The sequence below is a fragment of the Cololabis saira genome, chromosome 12 (assembly GCF_033807715.1).
Source record: "Cololabis saira isolate AMF1-May2022 chromosome 12, fColSai1.1, whole genome shotgun sequence".
Classification (NCBI taxonomy): Eukaryota; Metazoa; Chordata; class Actinopteri; order Beloniformes; family Belonidae; genus Cololabis; species Cololabis saira.
In genome coordinates, this window is record NC_084598.1 from 2,975,930 (window position 1) to 3,000,660 (window position 24,731).

At 44.0% G+C, this 24,731-nt stretch overlaps 1 protein-coding gene across 5 annotated transcripts in view; it reads right to left on the reverse strand.

The window, feature by feature from the left end:
* src (v-src avian sarcoma (Schmidt-Ruppin A-2) viral oncogene homolog) overlaps positions 1-24,731 on the reverse strand; it is a 52,382-nt gene that overhangs the window by 18,329 nt on the left and 9,322 nt on the right. Inside the window, exon 2 of one of the 5 annotated variants that reach the window (XM_061735180.1) lies at positions 14,954-15,013. The exons of the other annotated variants lie outside the window; for them this stretch is intronic. The gene's annotated coding sequence lies outside the window, so the exon portion shown is untranslated. The remainder of the gene's footprint in view (positions 1-14,953; positions 15,014-24,731) is intronic. 5 annotated transcript variants of the gene reach the window in all.

A 24,731-nucleotide genomic window follows, 5' to 3' on the forward strand; every position in this document is an offset into this window, starting at 1 on the left:
GTTTCTGCTCAGCTAGTGTCCATCAATCCACACTAATACATTTCTCCAGAATGAGTATGGATAGTACATACTATTGAGTATGGATAGATCTACTATTGAGTATGGATAGTACATACTATTGAGTATGGATAGTACATACTATTGAGTACGTTCTAATGTTTCGGACGCACTAAAAAATCTTGCACACTCATTAGGGTGGAAGTATGCGATTTCGGACGCAGCCTTTGCTTATGTCATTTTCTTAGAATCCATTCTGTGGAACTAAAATCTCCTGATTATCACAAAACTAGATACATAAAGCAAAGACCTGCCACAGCTGAGTACTGGGGAGCACATGTAGACCCCCCCGCCCAGGGAGTAGCTGCTGCTCCGGCTGCAACACCACCACCGCCACCAGCAGGCCATGCCCAACACACACGCCAGTACACACATTTCTCACACACACACGTTCAGCTAGATTTTTGTCTCAAATGTGCCACTAAGGGGGAACCTAACGGTACTATGCTCCAACATCAGACAACGGACTCATGGTTGGAAGAAGATCTGGTCGTCAAAGCGAGAAATATCAAGAAATATACACATCAAAGAAGTCAAGGATTTTAAATATCTGTGTTCATATGTGGCTGACAGCAGAAAAGACTTTCTTGCCAGAAAGGGACAAGCCTGGAACGCTTGTAACAAACTCCTCAGAGTCTGGCAGTCGGGAACTCCAACCTCCATCAAGGTTTCTTTCTTCAGGCACAGTGTTGAAAGCATCCTATTATCTGGTGCTGAGACTTGGACTATGAAGAAGGAACTACAAGAGCTCAACGGCACATACACCAGACTCCTCATGTGTGTCAGAAACATCTCCTGGAAAACTTCTCCAACCAAGGAGCAGGTCTGTGTTGAACTGGTAAGCTCATCCAACCAAGGAGCAGATCTATGGTGAACTGGTAAACTCATCCAACCAAGGAGCAGATCTATGGTGAACTGGTAAACTCATCCAACCAGGGAGCAGATCTATGGAGAACTACTACCAATAACAAGAACTGTAAGACTCCGTAGAGCAATCTTTGCAGGTCATTGCTACCGTGCTACGGATCAAGTAATATCCGACATCCTGCTATGGCGGCAACCCCAGGCATCCAGAGGAACCAGGCCTCATACTTACCCTGACACAATCTCCAGGGACACAGGACTTACACTCCAAGAACTGGGAGCAGCAATGGCCGACAGGACCCATGGAAAGAAGTGACATCTAGGATCTGGACGACAGTCCAAGGATGATGATGATGCTTCACATTTGATTGGATGCTCCGACTCCTTTAACTGACTGATACATCGGGCAGTATTATGAAAGATTTGTTTTATTGGAACTGGGCATGCAGACCACTAGATTGGCAATACAGGTGAACTTAAGCTTAAACTTGACTTTCAGGGCTCTAATAAATGTGATGGGCTTTTTTTTCCTACAACATCTTAACGCTTAAGAAACTAAAATAATGAAATAACACATCTATTTAATGATTTGAACAGGCTGTGAGTGGAACATGGTTGTTTCAAGCTAATCTCTTCCACCACCTGTGATCCACCAACCCCAGATGGGGAAGAAACTAAACAATCAAAGAAAACCCCCTTTTCTTGCCAAATGCTTTCCCATTTTCACTAACTTGTCACATTCTTCCTCATCATCACTCACAATATCATCTTTCTGGTTCTGGGGTGTTCGTAAACATGAGATTATCAGAAGAGCTTCCTGCTTTTCTTTGGGACAAAGTGGTCCCAGACATGAATCTATAAAAAGTCCCCCACAAGAAGTGTGAGAGTGCTGGTCGCGTCCCGCCATGTGTGATGCTTTAATCACTGCTGCGTGCTGTCAAATCATTACCCTAAGCCCAGAATCATGTAGGGAGTCAAGCTGCTGGTGTCGTTGGATAGATACATCCACAGGGGGTGGACTAGAAAATGCTAATTTACATTAACTGCAAGCTGGGGAATCCTTTTGATAAGCAGCGGAGGATGAAAGTGCATGTGGCCAACGTTAAGCGTTAAGCGCCGCGCCGGGCTCTCAAGGATTCACAAGCAAGCGCTCTAATATCAACAGAGGTGGGTAGTAATGAGTTACATTTACTCTGTTACATTTACTTGAGTAAGTTGAGTGGATGACTACTTTTTACTTCTACTTGAGCCATATTATTCTGAAGTAACAGTACTTTTACTTGAGTACAATCTTTGGCTACTTTACCCACCTCTGAATATCAACTTTATTGTCTCTGTGCTTTTATGCTTTTACTTCTGGTTTTTTACGTGTCTTGATTTTGTTCCTTTTTGTTTATTTTGTTTGCTGGTTTCTGTAGCACTTTGAGATTATTTTATGAAAAGTGCTTTACAACTAAAATGTATTATTATTATTATTATTATTATTATTATTATTATTATTATTATTATTATTATTATTATTATTATTATTATTATTATTAAGAAGACAGTAGCCAGCCTGGCGAGTGTCACCTCAGTCAGAACAATGGCCCTATGACATATGGTGGAAAATATCTGGCTAAAAAAAGGACATGGCTGACAAAGCTGACAAAGGGAAGAGTGATGAAGTGGTCGCTGGCTACTGTCAGTCATGTTGATTCTTCCTGGTGTCAGTCCTGCCCTCTCAGCAGAGCAGCAGTCTGCCAGACGGGGAGCTGTTCTACAACAGGACTTACAGTAAACACACTCCTCTACAGAGGCACCTCCACACAGTCTCCAAAAACTGTCTAAGGAAGAACAGAAACTGAAATAACAGCACTTGAGCATTGTAATATTGAGACTGATTTTGGTTGCTAACAATGGAGCTGAATATGCCCTCCATCCACAGGGGCATGTCTGCCAGAAAACAGGGCTCTGAAAAGATGCACGGAGGTTAACACACACAGTAACAGGAGCACAGACCTACAGCTGCCGGGTGGCCCAGTGAGCTGTCGGTGTTCTCCCTGAGCAGCCTGGCTGCAGGGGAAATACGCTGTTGCAAGTACAGAAAAGACATTAACTCTCATCTCCAGCTGTCAGACTTGTAAAAGCCACCAATTCCATTTTTTTTCAATTCAATTTTATTTGTATAGCGTCTAATACAGGGGTCACCAATCCTGGTCCTCTGGGCCGGTGTCCTGCATGTTTTACATGTTTCGCTGCTTCATTGCACCGTGATAAAAGTGACTGTGTCATTAAGAGAATTGTGCAGACCTAGATGACAAGCTGATGACGATGATTAATTAGAATCAGGTGTGTTAAAGCAGAAAAAACTCTAAAACATGCAGGACACCGGCCCTCGAGGACCAGGATTGGTGACCCCTGGTCTAATACAACAGACGCTTTCCAGAGACCAGAACATGAACCCCCGAGCAGTTATTACATAAACAATGGCAGGTAAAAACTCCCCTAGTGGGAGAAAAGCCTTAAGCCAAACAGTGGCAAGAAAAACTCCCCTTTAGGAGGGAAGAAACCTGGACCAGGACCTGGATCATAAGGGGGGACCCTCCTGCGGAAGACCAGACTGGGGGGTCGGGGACGTCAGCAGCACACAGCAGGCAGGTGGAAGCAGCAACGGGATGATTCGAACACAATCATGTTGGGTTTTGGCCATGGCGCCAAGTGACTTTTCTTTAAGTTACGACATGATACAGGTGTGTAGCGATTTTTGTGCATGTACGTCAAACCGTATTGTGGGGCTTGAGACACAAAGTTTTCTAGGGGGCGCTGTTGAGTACCACCATACTGCACAGACAAAGCTTTCACTCACAGGACGGTGCATTAACCATCCTTAGATGGTGCTTAAATAACGCATTATGTGGACCCAAAAAAGTGAATTAAGCCAACATAGCAAATATGCTTTTAGGATTTAACAGCAGCGGTGCAAAGGAACCCAAAATCTGATGAGAGATATGAATCAAAAGAGCCATTCTGACTTCTCGCAGGCTTCAATGTGGGACAGATCTTGAGGGTCACACAAGTGGGCCAAATCAACTCAACACAGGCAGAGAATTAAGAGTCTTGGGTCTTTCTGTACAGTCAATTTCCAACAAAGCTGTCTTTTGTTGGCTGACAGCACGAACAGGACAAAGAAGCGGCCTGTGTCTTGTGAGCTAATAGATCCTAGTGTGCTGTAGCCCCAAGAGCCAGGAGAAAATATGGAAATGAAGGAAGTCATGACACCAGGTCAGGTTTTGCTGAAGAATCAGTTTGATCATTTCTCTGTAAGGGGAACGGACAAGGAAAAGCCACTGTTCATGAAAAATATCCAGCCCACTTTTGTGTTAGAAGCAGAGTGGTTTGGAGAACTCTTATTGTCTGCAGTGGTTAATGAGAATGATTCTGTTCTAATAGGGCTGACTTACTGTAATAAGCACATCGTGTCTGAGAGGCAAAGCTGCATAAAATCCCCCTGGCGAGGCAGAGGGATGTGGCTTGATGGTGGTGGGGGGTTACTTCATTATGCATTAGATCTGGCAATGAATTCCAAATCCTTCAAGTCCCCTGAGCTTTTGGTAAATAGAAACAGTCTTAATATTGCTGCTGGGGTGATTTCTCCCCTCCACAGGATGCTGCCCATCCCAGTTGTGTTGTCTTTTTAATTTCACGTGAAAAGAAAATCAAATGACAGAAATGTTATCCTCATTGAAACATCGGGGATACGGTGTGATTAACCATTACCGGTTTCACACGTGAACAAGATCCTGACACTGGTCCTTTAACCTCACCTCTCTAAGGAAATCAGCATTTTTTTTTTGTCAGATGAGATGTTTATGAAGTCAAAACAAATTAAAATGGATACAGAGGATGGTGACACGCTGCCACAGAAACACTTAAGTTAGGGCTTGTGTGCGATTGTAATGACGGCAGAAAACGTAAGGTCTAATGTCTTATATGTATATTCTTCTGTCACTACAGAAATAAATCATGCATGTAATATCTTAATAACCAAAATATGTATTATTTATTATTTTATTTATTTATTTATTTATTTATCTAGTAAAACATTTTGTGTTGTCATGTGCCAAATGTAAAGTGAAATATTTGACCTTAGTAAAAGTTGAGATGTATCTGAAATACAGTATAAAAGCTAAAAGTAATAATAATAATAATAATAATAATAATAATTAAAGCTGCAAGCAGCGATGAACTGGCCCCCCACCCTTGTGTACGTTCAGGCTGCAGTGGAAGCTTGTATGTAGATTCTTCAGGCCTGGACATTTAAGGGATGAAACCAGCCACGACTCTCTATGTCAAACCATTCAAGTTATGGCAGAAAGTAGGAACTATCAGATATCGACCAATCAGATGAAGGGGGGGCGGCCTTTTTGGCGTCTAGCGTCGCCACGGTAACGCTTTTGACTGAGAAAAGTAATGCGTGTTGTCGCAGGATGGAGACGCACGTTTTGATGTATAACACACCTGGGTGCACGTTACGGTTGGGGCCGTACTAACTGCTGAAGAAATGGTATAAATTGCACCAAAATCACACGATTAATTCAAAAAGACCAACTTCCTGTTGGGTTTCGGCCATGGCGCCAAGAGACTTTTCTTTAAGTTGTGACATGATACAGGTGTGTACCGATTTTCGTGCATGTACGTCAAACCGTATTGTGGGGCTTGAGGCACAAAGTTTTCTAGGGGGCGCTGTTGAGCCATTAGGCCATTAATGCAAACCATTAAATATAAAGTTTTTCGCCAGGCCTGACTTGGTGAAAAATCTGGTGACTTTTGGAGCAAATTGAGGGGGGCAAAAAGGCCCTCCTTTCGTCGGAAGAAGGAAAATCAAAACGAGGAAAAAAAAGAAATTCCTACAGATACAATAGGGCCCTCGCACTGTAAGTGCTTGGGCCCTAATAACCACATGTCACCGAGTGAACCATTCAGACATTTGTGAAATGACTTATTGTTGATGATTATAACAGACTCAAATTTACAGTAAGTAGTTTAAATCTGAGTCATTATAAACACGATCATTTTAGTTATTTCATGCTAAAATCCACCACTGTCACCGCTCTTGTGTCTGTTCGTTGCCTAATGCCTGAGGGATCCACCAGTGCACTGGAATTAGTAGTTAGTGGATTAATTAGTGGATATTGTGCCAAATAATGTGTAAATAGTTGGATTGGGTCTGGGATAACGGGGCTGATCCATGAGGCCGATACATCCACGGCAGCTCGGTGCGGGGGGTAATTCTCTGCGTCACATTGCAGCCGTGCTGATTGTGGCTGCAGTGGCAAAAACGTTTGGACATAACGGCCTTTCTGCATTGAATTGCCATAAAATGTAATCTGAGCTTCATTTAAGTCAAAATAAAAACTAAACACAATGTAGTTCAGCCAACAACAGACAATTATAGTGTCCTGTGTAATTATAGAGCACTTTTTACTACATTTATAAATGATAATGTTTTACATTTAGTCTTTGAACATTATCAAAGTCATGTTCAAGTCCAGGGTCATTCCTGCCTCTCTTCCACACGTAAAAGCTCAGTCTCCAGACTGAAAAAGTAGGATTGGTGCATCCCCAGTACCTTTGCTACGGTGGCCGAGACCCGCCATTGCTGAAAATAAAAGAAATGCTGCAAATAAAAAGAAACGCCGCAGCAAATAAAAGAAACGCTTTGCAAATAAAATAAACGCTGCAAATAAAAACAAACGCCGCTGCAAATAAAATAAACGCAGCTGCAAATAAAATAAACGCTTTGCAAATAAAATAAACTCTGCAAATAAAAACAAACGCTGCTGCAAATAAAAGAAACGCTGCAAATAAAATAAACGCCGCTGCAAATAAAAAAAACGACGCAATTCAAAAAGCCACAACGGAAGTGAATTAGCCGGGACTATTTTTGCTGATGCACCAGTGTTTTTTACGCAAGAGGAGAATAAGAAGACGAAGAGGACGTAAGTGAAAAGGAAGAAATAAGAAGAGCGAGGAATAAGAAGAACAACGAACGAGAAAATAAGTGAAAAGGTTAGTGTTCAACGTCGCTACGTGTCATTTTTAATGTGCAACACCGATGCATCAGCAAAAATAGTCCCCGCTAATTCACTTGCGTTGTGGTTTTTTTATTTGTCTTGTTTTTTTATTTTATTTGCAGCGGGGTTTATTTATATTTGCAGTGTTTCTTTTATTTGCAGCGGCGTTTCTTTTTGTTTGCAGCGTTCATTTTATTTGCAGTGGCGTTTGTTTCTGTTTGCAGCGTTACTTTTATTTTCAGCAATGGCGGGTCTCGGCCACCGTACTTTGCAGATAAAGCGTAAAGAAAAAGAAAAAAAGTGTCAGAGGTCAATTTGAAATGAACTGTGGTTCAAAGCAATTCGAGTGCAGCCATTCCAGCGGACAAAGGCCACATTGTATTAGAGACGGATTGACATTTACTCAGCGCAGTCCTCCTCCACAAGATCTCCCAGGACAGCCGAGGGAACGGCAGCTGCCCGACTGCAGCAAGATATCATCCTGTTTTTGATTTCAATTTGCATAACCAGACATGAGGCATTTAGGGTTAGTGTGTGCATGTGCTCCCTGTTGACATGTGCAGAGAACATGAACTCAAGTGTGTGACTAGACAACTGCAGCCTGTCCAACTGACCTGCGTGAATCTGCCCCCCACCCCACGCAAAACTCAATGAAAATATTCTCAATCGTTTGTGCTGCGTTAGTGCTGGTTTGTGCAGAAAGAAATTTCGTTTGTGCTGCTTTAAGATATCACGTTATATTTCAAAGGTCATTCTAAGTTCACGCATCCCCCCCGACTTTGTCCAAAATTAAGCAAAATGGTCTAGTTTGTTTGTGCTGTGTTAGTGCTGGTTTGTGCAGAGAAAAAAATTGTTTGTGCTGCTTTGGTTTGGAAGATATAACGGGTTAATTATAACACGATGACATCACGCAGCCCCCCCCCCCAAAGGTGAAGAGCATCTCTGAATGCACAACACCGGAACCTGCAGCGTGGGAGTGAGAGGGGCAGGGTAACGGCCCGGTCAGGCGGGGGAGAGGTTTGTCCGTCAAGACTGTGTGCTGCTGATGTTTCTTGCCACGGTTTGGCTTAAGGTTTTTCTCCCACTAGGGAAGTTTTTACCTGCCATTGTTTATGTCATAATTGCTCGGGGTTTATGTTCTCTGGAAAGCGTCTGGAGACAACTTTTGTTGTATTAGACGCTATATAAATAAAATTGAATTGAATTGAATTGAATTGAATTGAATTGAACCACTAAGCCACCATGCTGCCTGAAAACCAAATCATGTACTTTATATAAATTACAATTTCATTGTTTTTGAGGCACTTTTTAGATAGTTTTTCTTGTATTTGAGTTTAAATGGAACAGCTGAAGAGGATTTGAGGGGTGTGGTTACGTGCCTGTGTAAACGAGTGCATGTGACTACGGGTGGATGTCGTCTCCTCCCACCCTGACTCTACCAGTGGAGTGTTGGGGCTTTGGCTCCTGCGTCACTAGTCACCAATTGTACCATAATCCAGCCCTGCTTGTTCTGTCCAGATTATCAACATCTATTTCCTAATCGTATTCCCTAAATGCAGTGACGGCATGTCATCCGCGGCCTGCACACAACATGCTGCAGCGACCAGGCAGGACGGACGGGTTGAGCCGCAGCTGCCGCTCCCGCCAAACCCAACTGCTGGAGTTTAAAACAAAGGAAAAAAAGAAGAGAAACTATCCCTTAAACCAGTTTCCGTGTATAATGTCCTGGCGTCTGCTTCCGGTTCCTGAGCAAACACCAGGACAGCTGAGCGTCATCTGCTGCTCTTCAACAAACACCAATAAAGGAAATGGCGGTTGGGGTGTGTTTGCTCAGCGGTACAACCGCCGCACATGTGTCACAGGCCCGTTTATGTCTGCGCACATGTCCCTCGCTTACGTACTAGTTTATGTCTGCGCACATGTCCCTCGCTTGCTCGCTTACGCACTAGTGTAGGTATTAAAAAGAGCAGAGATACGGCAGCAGAGCTGAGAGAGCAGAAAGAGCCGGGGGGGGATGCAGGAGAAGGAAGGTAAACACCCGCCCGGGTGGCAGCTCGGTGCCGAGTACTGCACCGGTGTGTACAAGCCCTCCCTGCCCTGCTACACACACACACACACACACACACACACACACACACACACACACACACACACACACACACACACACACACACACACACACACACACACACACACACACACACACACACACACGCAGCCCAGCTGTTGCCATGGAGGTGATTCCAAGCATTCCACAAGCCAACAGCCTACACAGTTGTAGCATACTTGTACATGCACACACACACACACACACACACACACACACACACACACACACACACACACACACACACACACACACACACACACACACACACACACACACACACTCACACCTCAGATAGCACTGCATGCCTATCTGATGAAGGAAAAGGCACCGTTGGTTGAGGTTGTGAAGGAATGGGGTTGTCAGAGGACGTAACGAAAGGGGGGCGGCAAAAACAAGATTTTTTAAGGATGTTTATTAAGGATGTCTTTGAGAGCTCAATACTCCTCTTTTTTAAAAGCTACAGCTGCAGCTACAGCTAAAACCTAATACAGTATTTCAAAACCCATATAACATTTTAGAATGCTGAAACAATTGGTAAGACTTTGAAGTTTTGTGAGTAGTTTTAAGTTTGAATGGTGTCTCCAGCTTAAGCCTGAATTATGGTTCTGCGTCAAACCAACGCAGAGCACACGCCGTCACCGTGAGCCGTCGTGAACCCTTCGGACTTCTCCGTCACTCCATTTCTCCGCGGTGCAGTACCCCCCGCGACCGCTAACGATCTTTTCCCGAATGGTTTATCCGACTTTTTCCGGTCACAGTGAATCAAAGAGATAAGGACAACTATTGTGCAAAAAACCAGAACAAAAAAATCACACAAACACTGGCTGAAAAGTTCACGACTGCTTCAAACCGGAAACCGGAAATGCGTTGCTTCCAAGTGAACCAATCACAGCCCTCTCGTCTGCGTTTGGTTTGTCGCCTCGACGCGTAGTTACAATTTTTGACGCAAACCACACGCCGTAGGCACTGCGTCGTTTTGACGCAGAACCATAACTCAAGCTTCAGAGTATGCGGAAGTCGTTAACATCTGAAAGAGGTGCAAGGTTCTCAAGGATTTGACCATTTCCCCGTTATATTCCAATGGGCCTTGAAAATCCTGGAATATCTCAAAAAGTTCAATTCCATGGATTTGATGGACCAAAGGTCATTGCAGTAGGCTCGGCCGGACGGACCCCGGCTCGAGGTTGGCGTTGGGGGTGTGTGGCAGGGTGGAGAGGTTGATGGGACACGCACCTGTGTCCCATCCGCCTGAGTGGCTGGTTCTCTCCACCCTGCCTTATAAGGCGGAGCTGGACAGCAGGGAGGGGGCGGAGGAGCTGCGGGTATGCTTGTGCACACGTTGGCGGTGATTTGTGGCAAATAAAGGGATTCTGCACTAAACTCCGTGTCTCTCCATCCTTCGGTCGGGCCCCGTGGCACTCGCCCTGCCACACAAGGCTTGCAATATTTCAGTTGATTTGTAATGAATCCAGAATATATGTCATTTTTGCATTACAGAAAATAAAGGACTTTATCACAATATTCTCATTTTCTGAGACAGTCCTGTAGGTGGAACAATGTTTTCTGCTACGCCAGGTCAAGAAAGAAGAAACAAGCAAGAAAGCGTGATGTTTCCTCCCGTAGCCGGCGGGCCACCGAGGAGCAAGCACGGGCTTGGAGTCCATAATAGGATCAGAGCTGTAAGCCTTGATCCCTTTCATGAAAGTGTGAGTCCACTTTCCTATTCAATGGTACTCTTCTGTGAAAAATACCAAAGAAGGCATCCAACAGAGCTGTCAGATCCACCTCTGTTTGCCTTAGGCAACATTTAAACCTGCGTCAGATAGGTGACGTCTGTGGTCCGGCAGCCCCGCGTGTTGCCGGCTGCTCCGTCCCCAATCCCAAGCCTCTACAGGAATGTTTTTGTCCACTTGCAAACAACAAACACTCTGGCAGCAAGCAAGCGCAGGCTCATGGATTTTCAGTTATCCCCTTGCTCCTAATCTGAGCATGACATATATCAAATTATCTTGGGATTCAAGCTCAACAAGAAAATATCTGGGCCATTTTAGATGAAGCAATCTGTCGACTTGTGCAGATCGTGCAAAGCAAAGAGAACTTCTTGTTAGACATTGCTGTGACATTTTGAACATTAGATTCAAATTCCTATGTGGATCAAGAGATCTGTTTCACACGTAACTAACTTGCTAAAGGACAGCTGAAAACAGGAGCAACAAAACAAACAAAAAGAAGTGTTTATTTTGGGGGATTACATGCTGCTGCTTACAATGCAGCATGTTAAGTTATAGAAGTTCTGGAGCCAGACTACCTGAAATGAAAAACTGCACATCAGAGCAGCATCAGTTTAACCCTTGTACTGTCTTCGGGTCAAAATGACCCAACTCTTCTGTTCTTCTTTCCTCCTGCCATGCTCTCTCCTTCCTTCTTCCTTTCCTCTTTTCCTCCTTTTTTACCCTCCTTTACTCCTTTTTCTTCCTACCTCTCTTCCGTCATTCGTTCCTTTATTACCTTCTTTGCTTTTCCTTCCTTCTTTCCTTATTTTCTCCATTCCTTCCTTCTTCCCTCCCTTCTTTCCTTTTCTCCCTTCTTTCCTTCCTTTCTCCCTTCCTTCCATCTTTTCTCCCTTCCTAACTCCTTTTCCTACTTCCTTCCTTCTTTCCTTCTTTTCTCCTTTCTCCCTTCCTTCCATCTTTTCTCCCTTCCTTACTCCCTTTCCTACCTCCTTCCTTCTTTCCTTCTTTTCTCCTTTCTTCCTCACTTCCTTCTTTCCTTCCTTCCATCTTTTCTCCCTTCCTTCATTCCTTCTTTTCTCCCTTCACCCTCCCTTGACCCAAAGACAGCAAAAGAGTTAAGAAAAATGTTGAATTCTTCCTCGGAGAAAACAGCAAATGTAGAATTTGTCATCCAGACTGGCTCGAACCTGATCTGAATAAATATCAGTTTCTCCGGTCCTTCCGCCTCTCCTCTCCTCTTCTTCCTCTCATTTGCCCGACCCACTTCATCCACTGCGTTATGTAGAAGAAAACCACAAAGCAGCACGTGACCCCGACACTTCCCAGGTCCACAAGCAGCAGGGTGATTAAAAGTGAGGAGGAAGCCACATCCCTGTGGGACACATCTAAACCTGTCATGAACCCCCACCACACTGACAGGGAGACGAGCTGGGAGACGAGCTGGGAGCAGGCAGCCCCACTCCCACTGGATTCCCACATCCCTCCGGCTTCCTACCCTCAAATCAGTAGCGGAGCCAGAGGGGACATGGGGGCGGTGGCCACGGGGCCACAAGCTCATAGGGCCCAATGATAGGGCCCCGTTTTGTGTGATATGTTCATATATAATCGTAATTTGTAGGCTATAATAACGATAAAATGTGCATTGTGCGGCCAGTGTAGGCTAATTGTTACTTTACAACTGTCCTGAACGCATCGGGGCTGTGAGCCAACGCTGATTGGCTGTAAAGCCTGATTTATGGTTCTGCGTTAAATCGACGCAGAGCATACGGCGTAGAGTACGGAATGTTACCCTGTTTTCCACGTTACCTGGATTATTTTGGGTTATGGAAGAGTCAACTACCATTGGTGAGTCAGTGTATTCAATAATGTCTTTATCAGAATGTTGTGTAGCCTTGACCACCTGCCTATTTGAATGAGCTTTGTGTTGTTGTCAACTAGACTAGAGTCTATTCTGTTATAGAACTAGACCGCCAAGTCTATTCTCTGTTCTAGAGCTCAGAAATGATGTTATAGACCGCTGTGTCTATATCTATCAATACATACATTGTGTAATTCTAGACCAGTTATGTTTTTTTTTGTATTTAAGCTGTATCAAAGATGGAACTGAGTCAGTCCGTGACTATCTGAGTTTTCAGCGCTGTGTGATTGACAGCTGTCAGGCCTGTGTGTGTGTGTGTGTGTGTGTGTGTGTGTGTGTGTGTGTGTGTGTGTGTGTGTGTATTAAAATGACTATCATAAGGGCCCATGGAGAATGCTCCGCCCCCTCTGTACCCACGCTCCACCACTGCCTCAAATTCAAACTTTTGTCCATAGTTCAACTTTGCATGAGCTGTCTTTTTGCCGAACTGTACTGAACTTTCCACTCACTTGCACTCACTCTAAATGAGAGCTCTTGTTGACTTACTTGTACTGGGTGTGACTACAAGCTCAGACGAGACAGGTGAGGACATTCCTGTAACACCCCCCCCTTAGCTCAGGAGGAAGAAAAAAGTCCCAGCACATTTGCTCAAAGTTGGCCTTTTGCAATGAAACATGCAAGTTTTATATATTTTTTACGGAAGAGTATCAGGGCCAGGCAGGAGAAAATAAAAATAATATTTTAGAGGAGGAAGATTTTTTTTTTCATTATGCACTTCGAAAAAAAGTGGAAATGTCGGGAAAAAAGTGGAAATGTCGAGATTAATGTTGAAGTACAATTTAGAGAAAAAAGTCGAAATGTTAAGAAAAAAGTCGAAATGTTGAGAAAAAAGTCGAAATGTCGAGATTAATGTTGAAGTACAATTTAGAGAAAAAAGTTGAAATGTTAAGAAAAAAGTCGAAATGTTGAGAAAAAAGTTGAAATGTCAAAAAAAAAAAGTTGAAATGTCGAGAAAAAAGTCGAAATGTCAAGATTAATGTTGAAGTACAATTTAGAGAAAAAAGTCGAAATGTTGAGAAAAAAGTCGACCTTCTGAGACTAACAAACTGGCATGTCTTTACAAAATGCCTCTTGGCCTATAGATGAACTGGTGAAACTGTACTGCAGAATCGGCTTCAGTAAGAAAGAAATTCTTTCTCTTTTAGCTCATAAAGACGGTGTAGTTATCAGTATTAGGACTTTGAAGAGACTGTGCCGAAAACTGCATCTGTTCCGAAGGATTCATCACACAAGCTTGGAAGAGGTGGAATTGTATTTCAACATTAATCTCGACATTTCGACTTTTTTCTCGAAGTGCACAATAAAAAAAAATCTTCCCCTCTCAAATATTTTTTCTCCTGCATGGCCCTAATACTCTTTCCATGAAACGTCACCTGAGTGACTGTATTTCTGCCTTGCTCTCAGCTCTCAGCAGTCCCCAGGCCACACAGGCTCACTCCTGCTCTGATCTGCAGCATCGTGGTGGCGTATCGACTGGAAGAGAGACTGGACTAGTCTTCTATGTTGCATCGAATGCCAGAGACACCGAGCAGTGAGCCATTTTATCGGTCATGTGTGATCACTTCTGCTGATAAACGTCCATGTGGTGTTGCATTGGGGATCCACTCCAACAGGACTCTCATATCCTTTACATCTGCACCCTGCTCTTATCTGAATACGGTCATGATACAAACTGAAATGATGAGCTCCGGCCATGTGGAGGAGAGGGAGGAAAAGCAAGGGATAATCCTCAAGAGCACTGACTCCCTCCCAACCCCTCACCCCTGAGATTAACTCCCATACGCCGCTTCTATTCTCTGCCCTATCCTTTCTTCCTTGACAAGATAGAGAAAATAAATGCTTTCATCCTCTGATGCGTCAGCAGTGTGACGCGTGAGGGGCAAGAAAACCTCTTTCTATGAAGAGATCGGTGAGCTGTTATCCAGCTGTACACACCGCTACGTGCAATGACTCAAGAGCATGGAAGGGCCGAAGAATGGCACGGATATGAAAGGTGCAAAATCAAAAAGCATTCACAAGCCCTTGCTTTGTTACTTCAGTGCTACGTGCTACGGTGCCTTCAGTGAACCGAAGAACTCTTCTAACCAACCTTCAGATTCAGCCCATCTCCTCACATTTCAAAGAGCCAGTATTTGATCTGCTCAGATCCACAGAGACTCCCGTGTGCCTTACGCTTCAATAAGACAGAGCTTTTTAGGAGGTTTCAACCATTTACCTTCTCATCTGCACAAGCAGGAAGAAAGAGGGACCCCTGCAGCCCTGGAATAATCCCCTCCTGGGAGAGCACACAGAAAAGATGCATATTATATCTATATATATACACACACACACGCACGCACGCACGCACGCACGCACGCACGCACGCACGCACGCACGCACGCACGCACGCACGCACGCACGCACGCACGCACACACACACACACACGTACAAGTATGTTATACAATCCTGGGAAAAAGAAAAAAACCCCAGCTTATTTCAATTGCCCAGTTTCAAAACATGAGAAAGATATTTAGGTCTTTAAATAAGGTTAATACAGACTCAGATGAACAACAGTCCAGAGCATATTACACTTTTCATGATATTCCTACACTTTTAGAATAAACTCAAAGCCAAACTGCAGAAGCACTGTGAAGAAAATCAGTACACTCCACGGCTTGTTGATCAATGATCAATGAGACCATGATCAGTGGGCGAGAGCAGGAACTTGGCTTCACGCTAACACCAAGGAGGTCAAGTCGAAAACCTGCAGTGGTCCTCACAGACCTTGACTATGCAGATGACATCAGTTTGCTCTCTGACAACGTGGAACAGGCACAAGAACTACTAAACAGGGTAGAGCTAGAGTGTGCCAAGGTTGGCCTCAGGTTAAACGCCAAGAAAACTGAGGTCATCACCTACAACATTCCACCAGAACATCAACCTCTGACTACAGCAGCAGGCACTGTGCTGAAAGAAGTTGATGACTTCAAATACCTGGGTTCGTGGGTCAACTCAACTGAGCAAGACCTAAAAGTAAGGAAGGCACTTGCATGGAGGGCCCTGAACGGGATGACCAGTGTATGGAACTCCAACCTCCCCCGCCAAATCAGACTCAGCTTCTTCTTCGCGACAGTAAAGTCTGTTCTCCTCTATGGCAGTGAATGCTGGACCCTCAAACCAACCCTAGTGAAATCCCTGGACGGGTGCTACACCAGGATGTTGCGTGCAGTGCTAAACATCAGCAAGAGTGCACATGTAACCAACCAAGTCCTATATGAAGGAATGCAAAGGGTAAGCGAAAAGGTTACTATAAGGAGAATGAGACTTGCAGGGCACTGCCAAAGACACAAAGAACTGTCAGCCAGCAAGCTGGTGCTGTGGGAGCCAACACGCGGGCGCCGGTCCAGAGGACGTCCTACACCAACATATGTGGACATACTCAAGAAGGATGCCGGGGCCCAGAGTACCAGCGAACTGGAAAGTTGTATGGAGAATCGGGATGACTGGAGACAACGATGGACGGCTCGTCTGAGGACGACCTAGTAGTATGATCAATGGAGGGTCCCCCTTATGATCCAGGTCCTGGTCCAGGTCCAGGTCCCCTCTTATGATCCAGGTCCTGGTCCAGGTTTCTACCCCCTTATGATCCAGGTCCTGGTCCAGGTTTCTACCCCCTTAAGATCCAGGTCCTGGTCCAGGTTTCTACCCCCTTATGATCCAGGTCCTGGTCCAGGTCCAGGTCCCCTCTTATGATCCAGGTCCTGGTCCAGGTCCAGGTCCCCCCTTATGATCCAGGTCCTGGTCCAGGTTTCTACCCCCCTTATGATCCAGGTCCTGGTCCAGGTTTCTACCCCCTTATGGAGAGTTTTTCTTGCCACTGTTTGGCTTAAGGCTTTTCTCCCACTAGGGGAGTTTTTACCTGCCATTGTTTATGTAATAATTGCTCGGGGGTTTATGTTCATGTTCTGGGTCTCTGGAAAGATCTTAGAGAAAATTCTGTTGTATTAGACACTATATAAATAAAATTGAATTGAATTGAATTGAATCAATCACCAGTTGATCTGTATGTCTGTATCGTGAACTTGCAAGTTTGCATCATAAAACAAGATCAATCTGGCTCCACCTGTCTCACTATGCCATGCAACTGTTGGTTCAGGCCGTGGCCGTCTCTCAGCGAGACTGCTCTCTCTCCTGCAGGGGTTCTGGTGTGCACGGGGAAAGGCTCTCAGGACGGTCCAGGATGCAGCAGCATGTCTGGTGTTTAACCAACCACAATTAGGTTCTCATCACACCATGTGTTGCTGAACTCCACTGGCTCCCCTCCAGTTCAAGTCCCTCATGCTTGGCAACAAATTACAAGTAGCGCTTTTCCACTAGTACCTACTCAGCCCGACTTGACTCGACTTGCCTCGCCCTCGTTTCTTTTCAACACCCAGGTCAGAAGTAGGAGTTTGGAGGAAGCTGCTGTGACGTATTTGATTGTGCCAACCCCCCGACCAATCGGTGTCCTGTAGTGTGATGATGTCAGATACAGCCGACTCAGCAGCTTAGAACCTCGGTGGAATAGTTACAGAAAAAGTATCTACTCGGCACGGTAATGGCCCTTTTCCACTAGTACCTACTCAGCGCTTCTACCCGCCACGCCCCTGTCTTGCTCTTTTCCACTACGAGCCGAGGGTGGAGCCGTGCCAAGCAGATACTTTTTCTGTATCTTTTCTGCCGAGGTTCTAACCGGGCTGAGCCGGAACTATTTCTGACGTCACCACCCTCCGCTCCACTGATTGGTCGGGGGGCGGGGCCGTCATCACACTACAGGCCACTGATTGGTCGGGGGGCGGGGCCGTCAGACGTTTGAATCAGGAAGCGGGAGTCAGAGCGAGGGGACTCGCGGCTCGCGGCGATTTTATTATAAGGCGCAAACGTCTGTTTGGTGATCCAACTCTGAAGTGCAGATGTTCATAAACCTGGTGACTGACGAGAGAATTAAAAAAGGGATGTAGACGGGCTGTTTTACTCTCAGCTCTCAGAAATCAGATGGAGCTCGCGGCTCCATCTGATTTCTCATCAGCGCCGACCCAAACAAAGCGTTTGCGCAATCGAGTACGTCACAGCAGCTTCACCCCAACCTGCCCACTTCTCCCCTGGGGGTGGGGAAACAAACGAGGACAAAGCGGGTGGAGGTGGGACGAGCCGTACTGAGGCGAGTCGGGCTGAGTAGGTACTAGTGGAAAAGCACCATTAGAACCTCGGCAGAATAGTTACAGAAAAAGTATCTACTCGGCACGTTAGACCCCTAGTGGAGAAGAACCAAACTGAGGCGAGTGGAGTCGGGCTGAGTAGGTACTAGTGGAGAAGTGACGTCTGGGTCTGGGTCCAGCAGGTCCTGTAGGTTTCTACTCCTGCCAGATCATTACTCTGTGGAATGCCGTCTGGAACTGCCACGCCTGCACACGAGACAACTCAGACTGCTCTCATTGTGGTTCCTCGCTGGTGGAACAAGCTACCGATATCTAACAGAGCAGGCGTGTGGCTCTCTACTCTCCAACACTGCCGGAGATGCATCTGCTCTGAGAACACCTCGCTCTGCTCACACCCTAACCTACTAACACACATCTAACTGCACTTTTCTAAATTCACTTCTGCACAGGTCGAGCGTGCACTTTGTCTTTTTTAGCAACTTGTATTAAAGTGCCTGCTAAATAAATAACTGCCACGGTACCTGTTACAAAAAGTGACACCTGTTGACTAGAACTAATGCAAACCCTTGGCTGTTTTTCAGTTGTATAATATTTGATTTGGTTGTAAATACGTAGTTGTCTACATTTGAATATTTGTTTGGGGAATAACCTGAGCTTGCACTGTTGCAGAACCACATTTCAGCCGAGATTTAGTTATCGGGGCAGATCTCACATTTGACTATAGAATACGGCGATTGTGGTCAAACCCAAGGGCCCCTTCAACACGGGCCCCGGGCCTCGTCCCTCCAACACCGGCCCAAATCACTGCATCTCCACCACGCTTTGGGTCTCATCTGTTCAAAAGACATTATTTCACAAGTCTTATGGTTCTAGAAAGAGAGTTTTCCTGGCAACACCGTGGAACAAAGAAGACACGCGCATGCACAGAAATCTGAACCTGAACATGGTGTTTGACACAAAAGGGAAAACATGTAACGGTGAAAGATGGATCCACGTACCAAAGAGCTGTAGCACTTGTTTTCTTCTTCAGGACATCAGTTATTGTGTACAGCAGGGCTATTCAATTGGCGGCCCGCGGGCCACATGCGGCCCGCCAGGAGCTTTTATGTGGCCCCTGGTCATATTTCAAAAAAGGGGGTGTTTGTTGGAAAAAAAAAAAAAAAAAAAAAAAATTTAATAATAGTTATGCACCGAATGTGACGGTCACGGGGCGCACAGCACAGGAGATCGGGGAGAGAGAAGAGAGAAGGGCCGATGCGGTGGAGAACGTTCACTGTCTGATATGACGAGATCCTCCAAGAAAATAACTTCAGTTCCGAGCTCGAGCTGTTTTCTTTTTATTTAAATTGTTTTTGAGAGAGTGCCAACTGCGCTGCGCTGCGCATAATTTTGTTGGCCCGCTGCCAGCCTTGAGAAACAGACAGACAGGCAGACAGACATGCCAGGAATGCGTTCACACAAGGTGTGATTTTTATTTGTAATGTGTGCAGAGAATGCATATAGCATTTAAGTTTAAGATGCTTGGTAGCCTTTTTTTTTTAGTCGGTTAACGATGCATAGTGTTTGTACATGTTAATCTCTGTTGGAGATGTTTTTTACTTCTGATTTTTTGCCAGTGTTGCACAGTGTTAATGTTTGTCACATTATTATTAACCTCCGTTGTATAGAGGACTTATTGACATCATTAGGCTTCTAGGATTGGCCTGAATTTTTTTCATTTGAATAAGTGAGGACTTTGCATTTCAAATGGAACTTCTAAGCCTCCTATAATTTCATGTGATTGTTTTGTTTTGCTGATATAATGCACAGATGTGTCATTAATAAAGGAGCTTATGGTTAATATTTTGGTTGCTTATTTATAACATCAAACTGGCTACTATGGACTAAAATGCTTGTGCTCAATGCTTAATATAATATTCAATAAGGAAATCTTGGTGTAAAGTGGTGCTTTTTCATTATGGCGTGTTTTATTAAAAGTAGGTCAATATCAATTTCATTAAGTTTGCACAATGCATGGTTTCAAAATGAACTTGCATTCAAAATAATATTTCTTTATCTGAATATTATATTTAACATTCACAATTACTAAATCTGGAGACAATTAATACATAATTCATATGTAAACTAGATATATTCAAATGTATAATACAAATGTATTATATATATATATACATAAGTCTTCGTCTTTGAGTGCAAAATACATTTTGAAAACCCCTAAATTTTCAAATTGTGCGGCCCTCTCCATACAGTCCTTTTGCAGATGTGGCCCCCGGCCGAATCTAATTGAATACCCCTGGTGTACAGTGTCACTGCATTTTAAAGAACCAACAATCACTTCATTTTAGCAAGATACATAATACTTAACGCCTGTTTCCTCTCCCTCGGGACTACCTTTTACCTTCTCTGATACTCATCGCAACATATGCATCTACACAACTGAAGTATTACATGTGTAGCTACAGGACTGTCTCAGAAAATCAGAATATTGTGATAAAGTTATTTATTTCTGTAATGCAATTAAAAAAACAAAAATGTCATACATTCTGGATTCATTACAAATCAACTGAAATATTGCAAGCCTTTTATTATTTTGATATTGCTGATTATGGCTGTGGCAGGGTGGAGGAGCAGCCACTCACACCTGTGCCCAATCAACCTCTCCACCCTGCCACAATGGCTTACTGTGGCCGGGTGGAGAGCCCTGCCACACTTACAGTTTAAGATTAAGATTCCCAGAATATTCACATTTTTTGAGACAGGATATTTGAGTTTTCTTAAACTGTAAGCCATGATCAGCAATATTAAAATAATAAAAGGCTTGCAATATTTCAGTTGATTTGTAATGAATCCAGAATGTATAACATTTTTGCATTACAGAAAATAAAGAACCTTATCACAATATTCTAATTTTCTGAGACAGTCCTGTAGTACATTTTCTCACCTGATCCTCAGTGCTCAGCCATAAACTTGTGCGAATCGTAGTGTGTTTGCGCCTGTCTGTGTGTGTGTATGTTATTATTAAGTTTTATGTTTTATGTAAAGCGCTTTGCGTTGCATATTTTATTTTGTATGAAAAGAGGTAACAAATAAAGTTTGATTTGATATAGTTTTGATATATACTATTCATTTATATATTTGGCTTACCGTTTCTTATTTTCCTGCTATTCTTGTTTTTTATGCTGCTGAAATGATGTGAGTTCCCGCTGGGGGAGGATTAAAGGCTCACCTCATGTTATCTTATACTCATACAAAAATGCATCTGGATGCAAAACCAAACCAAACAGACTGCTTTCTTACTTTTACTCTGATGAACTTTCATGTTGAACATGCTAACTGAGGCCTGTAAAGTGTGAAACGAAGCCCTTGGGTGTTTTTCTGAGCTGTGCCAGGTCTGATCTGCTGCAATGTCCATTCCTGGGCAGACTGGTAACTTTCTTAAATGTTTACTTTATGATTTAATGTTGGAGTGAGTCAGTCCTTGCTCTCATGCGTGCATCTGTTTCAGAGCGCCGCTGCATGGCTTTCTTTAACTGGTATGAATAAACGACCCACATCCAGCCTGTCCTGCCATCACTCCACCGGCCGCCTGCCAGTTATACGGTTCATTTTAAAATTCTGGTTTGTTTTTAAATGTATGATCTTGCCCCACCTTACCTCTCTAAGCTCCTTCACCCTTAATCAATCCTGGGAGGAAGCTTCTCTGCTGCTGCTTCCCAGCTGAGGAAGAACCTGCCCTTCCACGTTCAAGAGGCCCCTTCACTGTCCACTTTTTAAAATAATCTTAAAACCCTTTTTTAAGCTTTGTATTTCCACCTCAGGGAGATAGTTTCTTCATTTGTTCATGAAGAAACTATCCCTCCCCATCTCTCATCCTGGACACAAACCTTTTCAGACCTTTCTCTCCGGTCAATCAGGACCACGCCCTCACTGCATCTCTTTTCTCCTTTATGTTCTTATAGTCTCTTTAATATCCAGACAACTGCAGCATTTTGTTTCAACTGTGTTTGTTTTGAAACGCTTCATAAATAAAGTTTGCTTTTCCAATCACAAGTAGTCTTCTCTGTAAAATGAAACATCTTATGACCCTGCTGAGACTGAACAGCTGCCAAAATTGCTTCTCCAACATAAATGCTGATATATTTCCTCCTTAGCATTATGTTAACATACACCTGCACAGTTGGTGCACTTTAGTAACTAAGCAAGTGCATTTAATAAGGTGGTTACACTCTAAATTCCTCTGGATCAGTGACTGCAACGTAATTAGTTTTACTTACCTGTAAAGTTCCTTCTAAATCTCATGCTAATGTTTGCAACACTGAAGCAGCGTAGCATGACGTGTGTTGTTCCTCTGACGTTGTGTTTGCCTCATTTTAAACCCTGATATTGACCGGATTACTTGTCGTTATGCCCTTAATCTGTGCAAATGCTTAGACATGACAAACACTACAACCACAGGCATTACAATACAGCAGAAGATGACGAGGAGGTGAACCAGGTGTGCACTGGAGCGTTGGAGCTGTGTTGCAGCAGCGGCGTCACCAGCACAGTCAGCGCTCAGGAATGCAGAGAGCAGAAACCAGGCGAGTCTCAACTCCTCTCCCGCTCACACAACCCCGGGCAGGAATGTGTGGGGAGCAGGTAGAAACACCGTCCCTCCAGGTTGTTGCTCCCCCCTCACGCCACACATCCCCCCACCCCAGAAATGTTCCATCTGCTGCCTGTCAGGATCAGGAGGGACAGGGACTGCGTTTACATGCATCAATAACCCTTTTAAAACCTGAATATTGGCAATAACCTGAATTTTCACGGCCATGTAAACACCAATAACCCCTTTGAATAACCAGAATTTGCTCATATTGGGGTTTTTAAAAACCCCAATATGAGCCCTGGGTTACTCCTTTTAAAACCTGAATATTGGGTCATGTAAACACCAAACGGAATATCCCCATCAAACGGAACAGGAATTTTTTTTCTGCACATGCTCTGTTCACAAGGAATCCATCGCTGCGTCCGAAATTCCACACTTCCACCCTAATGAGTAGCAAAATGAGTGTGCAAGATTTTTTAGTGCGTCTGAAACATTAGTACGTACTCAATAGTATGTATTATCCATACTCATTCTGGAGAAATGTATTAGTATGGATTGATGGACACTAGCTGAGCAGAAACTTCCCACAATGCAATGAAGCGGCGTTTGGTTGCTAAGTGATACGTATATGTCAAATTTCATAAGTATAATATTAAGTATAATAATATTATTAGGCTATATAATATTAATATTATAATATTCGTATATAATAATATTATATAATATCATCTTGTTTGGCCCAGAATAAACAGGAAAGAGCGGAGCTGCTACCGCTGCTGTTACAGGTTACCATGGTAACAACCCCCCCCCCCCCCCCCCTCCCTACGGCAGGAAGTGACGCTCTTAATATTACACCCAAATTAATGCACACTACTGATATTTACTCAAATTTTTACTCGAATTTAAGTATTTTTAGTATATACTTTTTAGTCTGGCATTTCGGACGCACTGCTGTCTTTTGAGTCCAGGAAGTTCTTATAAACACGGAGAAACACAAGACCAGGAGGAGACTAATCACTTCATAAATGTAATGAAGGATATGAACATTTCTGCATTTGTAGACGGTAGAAAGTACCGGGATAGAAGATTTACAAGAAGGTGAGAGAAAAGTTGCGTGAAGCAGCATTTGTTTTGAATTTGGATACAGGAAGAAGAAGCAGAAATGACGGGAATTGCGTCATGATGTTCTCCGTGCGTCGCTGGTTTGATCCAGATATCCTAATGATTAATTACCATGTAAACGGAATATTCCCAATGTTTCAGTAACCGGAATATTAGCAATAACCCAAATTTTGACTGCATGTAAACGTAGTCAATATTGAACAGCCACATTTCACAGAAACGAGAACCAGAATCGTATCTGGAGTCAAACTGTGCTCAAACCGCTGGACAGCAGGCTGTTTATCGTCAACACAGAATTAAAAGCATGCGCTCCGTAATCCAGGCCGTCAGCTGATAGCAGCATTCCTCTGTGATTGAGGACACCTCTGTCTTCAGAAATAATCAGGATTGTCTTCACTGACAATGACATTACTTAAGGCTGATAAAAAACACAAAAGAAGAGGACAGGTATGCACGACTCTTCTTCTGTAACTATAGCTGCTTTGTCTGGATTCAAATTGAAAACAATACACAAAGAACACGGCGCTGGGGCGCTGCTTCCTTGATGATAAGACAAATAGAACGGCAGACATGTAAGAAATGTTTTATTAAAATGTGTCCATGTCACGCTTCATCATCAAAACATAACTGCTACCTGCCATGACATTTCCATAATAGATGGGAGGGCGAGGCCCCCCGACATTGAAATAATTTCCTCCATCTCCTTTAAACCACCCCTTTGTTCCCAGGGCCCTGATTTCAATATTCAAATGTGAGCTGGTGGGGCGGTGAGCTGCCGACGAGACGCAGTCGCCACACCGCCGGTGAAGAGCACAGCGCTGCATGGGGGTAAAACTAAACGGCCTCTTTGGAGAAAGTCAAGCATGACAGACTCACACAGGTCGGATACCAAAGGTCACGGCCCGGAGAGAACAGAACCAGCAACTTCCTGCAACTTTTATGGGGAAGGATTACAGCGGCAGCTTACTGACCCAGGCCGACCTTACGTCACAGATCACAAATGTTACTTCAGAGAAAAGCAGCAGCAGAATCCCATAAATACAGCAGAAATGCTGCAGGATTATGGCACTGTCAGAGTCTAGTAGTTACACTACACCGTTGCAGT